The following is an 8469-nucleotide window of genomic DNA, read 5'->3' as shown; positions in this document are numbered from 1 at the left end:
TGTATCGATTTGAATTTTTTACGCAAACAAAATTTTAATTCAACTAAACACAACACTCCTCTCCCCATTCCAAAAGCTTCAACAACAATATTTTTATTTTGAGTTAATTTTCTTTCTATAAATACTAGAGATAAAGTGAGAGAAAAAAAATTGTACCCATATAATTTTAAAATGAGAAATGATTCATTTATTCTAAGAGTAAGTCTTAGAAGATTTATTCCACTTAATAATTCATATTTTACATTAAATTTTAACGATCTAACCATTAAATTAAAAGTTTATAATATATAAAATAAGTATACAAATTTTTAAGAAAATTAAAAGTTATTTGTTACTTCGTTTCAATAATTCAATTGACAGATAATTATAAAGATATTTTATATATTAATTTGAATATATATAACAAAGCATCATATAATTTTCAAAATTTTAAAAATTTATAAAATTAATTTATACATTAAAAAAATTTAATTCAACAATTAAATCATTAAAATTTGATATAAGATATCAGTTATTAAGTATAGTAAGTCTACTAGAATTTACCTTTGAAATAAGTAAATACCTTCTCTTTAAAAATATTCTAATATCATTAAATTAAAACTTAAATAAGTCATATTGCCAAGACGAAGTCAACATATAAAATCTGTAAACTTGTCATGAGGGATGGAGGGACTTTCATTGAATAAGTTTATCTTTAGTTAAAAGTCTACACTTTACAACACAAATCAAATCAAATAAAAAAGAAAGACTCAAATATATTTCAAGGTTATATAAAATAATAAGTTTTAATTTTGATTTTTACTAATTTTTTCTTTATTTTTTAATCATTTAAAAATTGATAAACATTAATTTTTTTTACAAAATAAATAAAAGTTTTAGTTTTAATTTTTATAAAATATTTTTCTTTAATTCTCATCTCTCAAATCTAAACGTATTTTTTTTATCTCTAGCAATCATTTTAAAATAGATAAATAATTTTTATTTTAATAATTTATAAAAATAATTTGAGGTGTCACACTTATGCACCGATGTAATATCACTAACATTTATAGATAACTTTTAAGATAATTATTTAACTTTTTAATAAATAAATAAATAATTAAAAATAATTATATAATAATAATAATAAGAACTATTAAAAATAGTTTCAAATAAAAAATAAAAAAAAAAATGATCGAAATCAAAATCAAGATTTTTTTCTTTTGGCATTTAGTAAAGACTAAAATCACATTTAATTATAAAAAATATAAAAAAAATAATAATATTTACTTAATCGGATACATCACTTTCTTGTTTTGATTCCAAGAAATCAAAACTTGAAATATGATTTTTTCATTTTCAAATCAGAACCAATTTTATTTTTCGGTTTAGTTCAAATTCATATTATTAGTTCAAACTAGTGCTCCACCCTAATTTTTCCATTTTTTTTTTGCTTGATTTAATGGATTAATTTTTTTAATCAATTAAATAAAAAATAATATTTTATTAATTTAATTATTTAATTTAAAAATTGATTTTAGCTTATGTTACTTTTTTTTATTTCCCTTTAATTAAATATTTTTTCTTATATTTTCATTATTTTTTATCTTTATTTCTCTTCGATCTATTTCTTTTATCCTATAAAAACATTCTAAAGTATTGAAATGAAAATCCATCAATGTAGTCTCTACACTGATATATTTTATTGATATTAAGAAAATAATTTGAATGAAAAACTCAATACACAAATTTTCATTTTAGACACCATTTATATAATTTTAAAAATTATTCACTAACAAGAGTTGTAGATTAAAGAATAAATTAACGGCTTATGTGATGACGAAATGGAGAGTGGAACTGTTGACATATTCGATAACATTGACAGTTACGTGGGTCAAGTCATGATTCATGAACACTGTTAAGGGTCAAGCTGAATTAATTAAGGAGCCGCAATTTATACAGTGAAATTGGACCATTCTTGTTCTCATCATTGGAATGAATTAAGTATTCAAAGTGAACTAAACAAAAACAAACCAAAATTGAATACCAGGTGCAACGTATCTACCACACTAATATTAATTGAGAAACGGAATTTTAATACCAGACGACAATTCAACAAAAGATCACACTCTTCTCCCCCTGCTAATTGTTACCCCAAACTGCAACAACAATGTTTTGTATTGAGCTTTTTTTTTTTTTTTTAATTGCCAAAAACAGTATTAGTGAGAATCCTACGTTGTATCCTTAATTTAATGTTCAAGTGATATGTTACTAAGCATGTATTCTTAAATATCACTAACAACATGTTTGGATAGAAAGGGAATTTGAGAGAGAAAAAGAAAGAAATATAATGGATATTAATTAATAAGTGATTCTTAGGTGTTATTTTGTATTGTTTGGATTTAAGGGAATTAGGAAAGAAAATGAAATGAAGTGATTATTTTTTTTTTATAGATTTTAATGGAAAGAAATGAGACACATATTAGAAAAAAAAAAATTTATTCATGTAATTAAGTTTAATAACAATTTATACTATTTAAAATATAATCTTAATTCAATTATCTATGATAAATGTTATTTTTTTTAACAACTATAACTATTTTGTATTTGTTGTAAAAATAATTTAATTAGTAGGTTACCTCTATTAGGATTGAATGGTTGACTGGGTGGCTGTGTTTTATCCTCATCTTCACTATTCTCTATACTAGGCAACATGGAATGTTGATTAATAATATCCATCAATTATCGTATCATTGCATTGTTTTGCTCAAAGAGTTTCTCAATAATTCCAACTTTAACTTGAAGTTCATCTCTTTCATTTTTAACTTTTTCCAAATCTTTTTTTAGTTTATCAAGTTCTTGTCTTTGTACCCACTCATTTGAGGAAGAAGAAAAGCCACGATAATAAGGTCTTCCTGCCGCTACAAAAAATTCCATTCCAAGGCCATATATTTTTCCTCTCTTGATTCCAGCTACATCACACCAACACATCTAACTCATTTGGTGGAGTAGTTCCTTCTTCATTTGCTTTTTGGGTTAATTCTTCAAATATGCGTGAAATTTTTTCCTATCAACACCAATTATGGCTTGAAAAAATAAAAACAAACTAAAAGTAGAATGTCAAAGTACATTAACTTGTTCTGATCTCCTGTCCACCCATAACTTGTCCTTTCGTTGGTGTGTGCGACGAAACAATTTTGATATAGTAGGAGGAATTCCATTCAACTTTGTCTAAAATAAAGAGAATGAGCGTAAGCTAATGTGACAACCTTTCTCTTAACTCCACTACAAATGCTCCCATCCTAATTCCGAAATAAAGATAGCCATAAAATGTGACAACCAAACAAGGCAAGTATATTGTTGTAGCATAACGTGTAGCATATAAACAGGGCAAACAATGACTTAATAGTTACTTGTTACCTACTAAGAATATGTTTGAACTTTATCTTTCGTGACTTGACAATTGACATTAATCAAAACAAATTTCAGAATCCACACTAAATCAATTATACCAAACCAATTTATTAGTTTTTAACATGATTACCAAACAAAAAAGAAATTTCAAAATAAGGCTTTTGATCTAGTGGTATACTTCTTGCTTAGGGTGTGAGAGATTTAAAGTTCATTTATAAAACCAAAAATTTAATATAATAATGTACAAGTCATAGTTGATCTTTAAAATATAAAACCAGTGGGGTAAATAAATAAACTCTCTTTGGTACCTTCACTAGAAAAACTAGTTATATGGACTACAATTTCCTATCCAGGTAAAAAAATATGGTCTTTTGTATCCAATTTACTGAAAAGTTGCAAACAATGTTGACTTACATAAACAAGTTTATCAGAAAACTTTACATAGATTTGACTTAGCCCTCAATACACATGTGGCTTTTGCAAGTATCCTCTTTTATAATTTACAACACAATAAATTCCTCATTTATAAATCTACACTAATAATAGGATAAAAAAAAATATAAATTCAGATTTAAGATCAATATTATTTTAAAAAAGGTTTGTGTAGGATAAACTTGCCATATTATATCTATGCTGAGATGTGCTAATAGAGCCACTAGTGTGGAGAGACCCTCCAAAACCTCCACAGTCATATGCTCAATTTACTTTTGCAATTGTGCTCCTATTTTTGTATTTTGTAGATGCCCAATGCTCACATAATCTATCCCATGTACTATCTCCAATCCAATTCTGTTTATTCAAAATTTGTCGAGCCTTGCTTAGATTATTTTTCATGACTACAGCTCCTTGCATTTCAAAATTATTTCTTGCCCACCTATGATCCGAAGGACAAATAGAAAATTTTCTCTATATATAAAACCAAATAAGTTTGTTATAAGTAAGCTAGAAGACATCAAGATTAAATACAATTATTAACATATGAAACTCGCCAAAAACTCTCCAAACCATAAGTCTCTTGTGCTATTTGGAATCTGCTTCCATGATGGCAATGGATTAATATGACTTTTGAGGATATCTCCAATTCCATTAACTACAGGGTCGAAAGGTAAGAATTTGCAAAACATTGCATGTTCATGGTCATTGGATTTACAATATACTTAAATAAGCAAAAGAAGAAGAAGATTATATATACCCTTGCCCATCAAGGTTTAAGATTGGCTTGCCACTATTTTCTTATGTCTCTAGTGCAACATCAATTGATCTAGGATTAGGTCCTTCATCTGAATTGGGTTGTGAATTAGATGATTGTACTCCTTGTACCAAAGGTGGAGTTGGGAATTGAGATGTTCTAGGTGATGGATCAATAGGGGGAGAAGCAAAAGGTAGATAAGTAGAATTTATTTGAGGAAGACATCTTGAGTGTTGTTTGTTTGGGTGACCATTAAAAAGGGTCTATTTACCCCGATCTTTGTCTAACATCTAAAATGAACACAATAAATAAATACAATCTAACAAGATAGACTTCACATATTTTTATTGTCCAATCTATTTTACAAGTTCATAATAATAGAGAAAATAACCTTTAACATTTCACATTTGAAATAACAAAACATCACATATATTATTACATTGGTTAGTTACCAGGTTAATCCAATCACTAAATGATATGGAATTAAACAAATTACCTTTCTTAAAATACAAAAAAAAACTCCAAAATTTAATCATCGCTATTCAAACCATCATCATTATTTTCATCAGAATCATTACCAAAAATATTGGTTTCTAAAATGTTTTAATAGTGACCAAAAATTTTGTCTTAGATTATGTTTTAATTAGAGACTAAAAAGTTGTATTTAATAAATAATATTTTTTAAACTATTAACTACTAAAAGTTTGGTCTCTAGTTACATTAAAAATATTAATAACAATAGAGATTGAATTAAGGACCAACAAAAATCGATCTCTAAAATAGCATTTAAATAAGTTGCTAAAGTGACTATATAAATTTAGTCTCTATATCAGTCTGTATTTAATGAATTTCTTGTAGTGTATAATAATTACTTTTATTATTATTATGATAATATAGTATATTAATATGCTAATTATTATTATTATTTTTTTGACAATTCTCACACACTTATATTTTCATATTAGTATGATTGTTCAATTTATCGAGATTAAGTTCTCATAGTTTTATTTTTAATCATCACCTAAAATATCTCATACTAATATAGATATTTATGTATTTATAAACTCATGTTTCTCTTTTTAATGATGTGAGATTTTAATTATAATGACCTGCTAGGTCTCACATAATCTATAGGGGAAACATAATAATACATTTCCCATACCATACATAATGCATAAAAATAAAACATCTCCTTTAAGTAGTTATATACATGATGAGAAATAACAACTAAAGTCACTATAAGAAATTCGTCATTTTACGGCGGTTTTTTTTCATATTGCGGCGGTTTTCGCCCCCCTCAAAATAAGTAATGGCGTTTTATAAAAACGCCGCAATTACGTTCGCCACTAGCATTATATGGCGATTTTTACCAACCTTCGCTACCTTTTCCATTCTGCGGCGTTTTGTTTAGCGGGGGTTTTTGACCTCCTCAATTTGAATGATATTTTTTTTTATTTCACAATATATTTTATTTTTTTAATCTAAATTACATTTAACCTGTATACAAAAAAAATAAGGAGGTACTCATAACATAATCCAAATTTCATTGGATAATATTAACTTTTTTATAAGAAAAAAAAAGAAATTAATGGGAATACAAACTATCAATAAAAACCCATAATATAGACAACAAGATGTCAAATAAAAAAGACAATAACAACATAAAAAACAATGGTAATCAAACAATTGATATCTGTGACAACAAGACCACATTGAGTGGACAATTTAAATTCAAATTTCTGCTCCATCCATAATAGTAATGGACAATGAATTGATAGTAATGAAAGTTACATAACTACAAAAGAGTAACAACAATCAAAGCTAATTCAGAAGTCCAAGTTGACAGCAAATACAGCACCACAATATATAACCAAAAGAAACTAAGTTTTTACAACACTTTATAAATTCAAAAAGCATGATAACCTAAAGCAGTCTACAATATAAGAAACTAGGTCTAAATATTAGACTGGCTATTCAAGTTGCTAACACCAGATGATCCTCTAGCATTTAACGGCGATTCAGGTTCACTTCCAACGTCACTAGGCTGAAATAAGAAAAATAAATTAGTATCAGTACAATTTAGAGATAAAAGAAGTGTAATTTGGTCCTAATATATAATTCCATAATTCAAGTGCAATCTCCAAGATCAAACTAATAAGTATCTTAAGAAATAAAATTAAATAAAATTGTCACTTCTATATGGTGTTGAAGCAACAAATAAGAGAAAGAAAAACCAAGTAACCTAAGCCTATGCAATCACATCCAATATTACATTGTTTTATTTCCTATTTTTATTACTTTGTTTTGTTTTCTTCATTTTAAGTATTAACTCTGCTGATACCTAAATTAAACCCAACAATATAAACAAACTTGCATCGGATCATATAGATATTATTATACTAATAAATTTTCCAATAGATTTTTTTTCAAAAAGAAAAATTTAGCATATGAAGAAATACCTTTTCGCCTTAATCAACTTTGTGTTTGGGTGCCCACTTCTCGCAAGGGAAGAAGGATGATTCAGGGAAGACAAATTCCAAAATCTCGCTTTTATATATTTTCACTTTTCAAACTATTTATAAGAAGAAAGTACACAAAGTTATTCATGCTCTCTGAAATTCACTAGGTTAATATAATACGCCATTAGACTTCATTTGGCCAAAGCTTTTCAAAGAAGACACTACCCGGTTCACACACCACTCGTAAAATCAATCAAACAAACAATCATTTTCAACCAATCACAAACCCTACGACAACAATATAATTGTCAAACACTTTCTCTTTAATAGATGAAATTATAGAAAAGGAAGAGGAATCATACTTGAAACACTAGAAGGTAGGGCGGGAGAGAGGGTTGAGTAGAGCGAAAACGTGGGAGATTAGCCCTAACGTGGGAGCGACGCACGGATGAGCGAAGCCGCACGCGCGGATGAATGGAGCAGCACGCGGATGAACGGAGCAGCGCGCGGCTGAGCGAAGCGGTGGAAGTGGATGAGCCAGGCAACGCGCGCAGTGGAAGTGCACGGATGAACGAAGCTGTGCGCTTGGATGGAGGAGCGGAGTCAGTAAAAGGTAAATGTGGACAAAATTGGAAGGATTGAGTGAAAATAAATTGCGGGGGAAAATGGTGAAAAATTTTCAGGGAAAATTGCCTCTGAATTTGGGAGGGCATAAACCTCCTCAAAAAATGATCAAAACTGCCACTATTTTTACAATTTTGAGCGTTCCCTCAAAACGCCACAACTCATGTTAATTTGAGGGGGTTTTAAAACCTCCGTAAAATAACCCCCACTAAATAGCATTTTTTTTTGTAGTGACATATACCACTCCTCAACTGTGTCTCGACCAAAAGTTTACTTTCTTGCCACAGTATCACCTACTCCTGATCTTCACATACCAAGGTATGGTCATCGCAGTCCCAACCACAAGGAAAACATGCTAGGGTAAGTTCACAACAATAAACATCATAGAACAACATCAACATACAATAAACAACAATAGATTTCAACTTTTCGTCTTTCAACATCAACTCAAAACAACAATGTTTTCAACACATTCAACATAATATACAACTTCAATGCAACCACATAGGCAACATCCGTGAAACATCATATGCAACATCTGCTAATGTGTCGTCACACATATACAACTAGGAGATTTCCAACAAACTAAGGTTGAGCAGTCTAGGTGGCATAAACCCTATCGAGTCCAATGTTTGACCAATCTCAACTAGGTTAGGTATAGGACATTGTTAGGAACTCCAAAGAGAACCAGGTATAGAAAAAAATAGGCGATTGCTCAAGTGTGTCACTCAGACTCGGAGGTTTAGTACTACTATTAGGGCAGAAGGGTTTTGGTGTGGGTCTACCATGACCTTGGCTTGCATC

This window comes from Cajanus cajan, chromosome 10 (assembly GCF_000230855.2).
Source record: "Cajanus cajan strain Asha chromosome 10, NIPB_CcT2T_4, whole genome shotgun sequence".
NCBI classification, from domain to species: Eukaryota; Viridiplantae; Streptophyta; class Magnoliopsida; order Fabales; family Fabaceae; genus Cajanus; species Cajanus cajan.
This window is presented reverse-complemented; position numbering follows the sequence as displayed.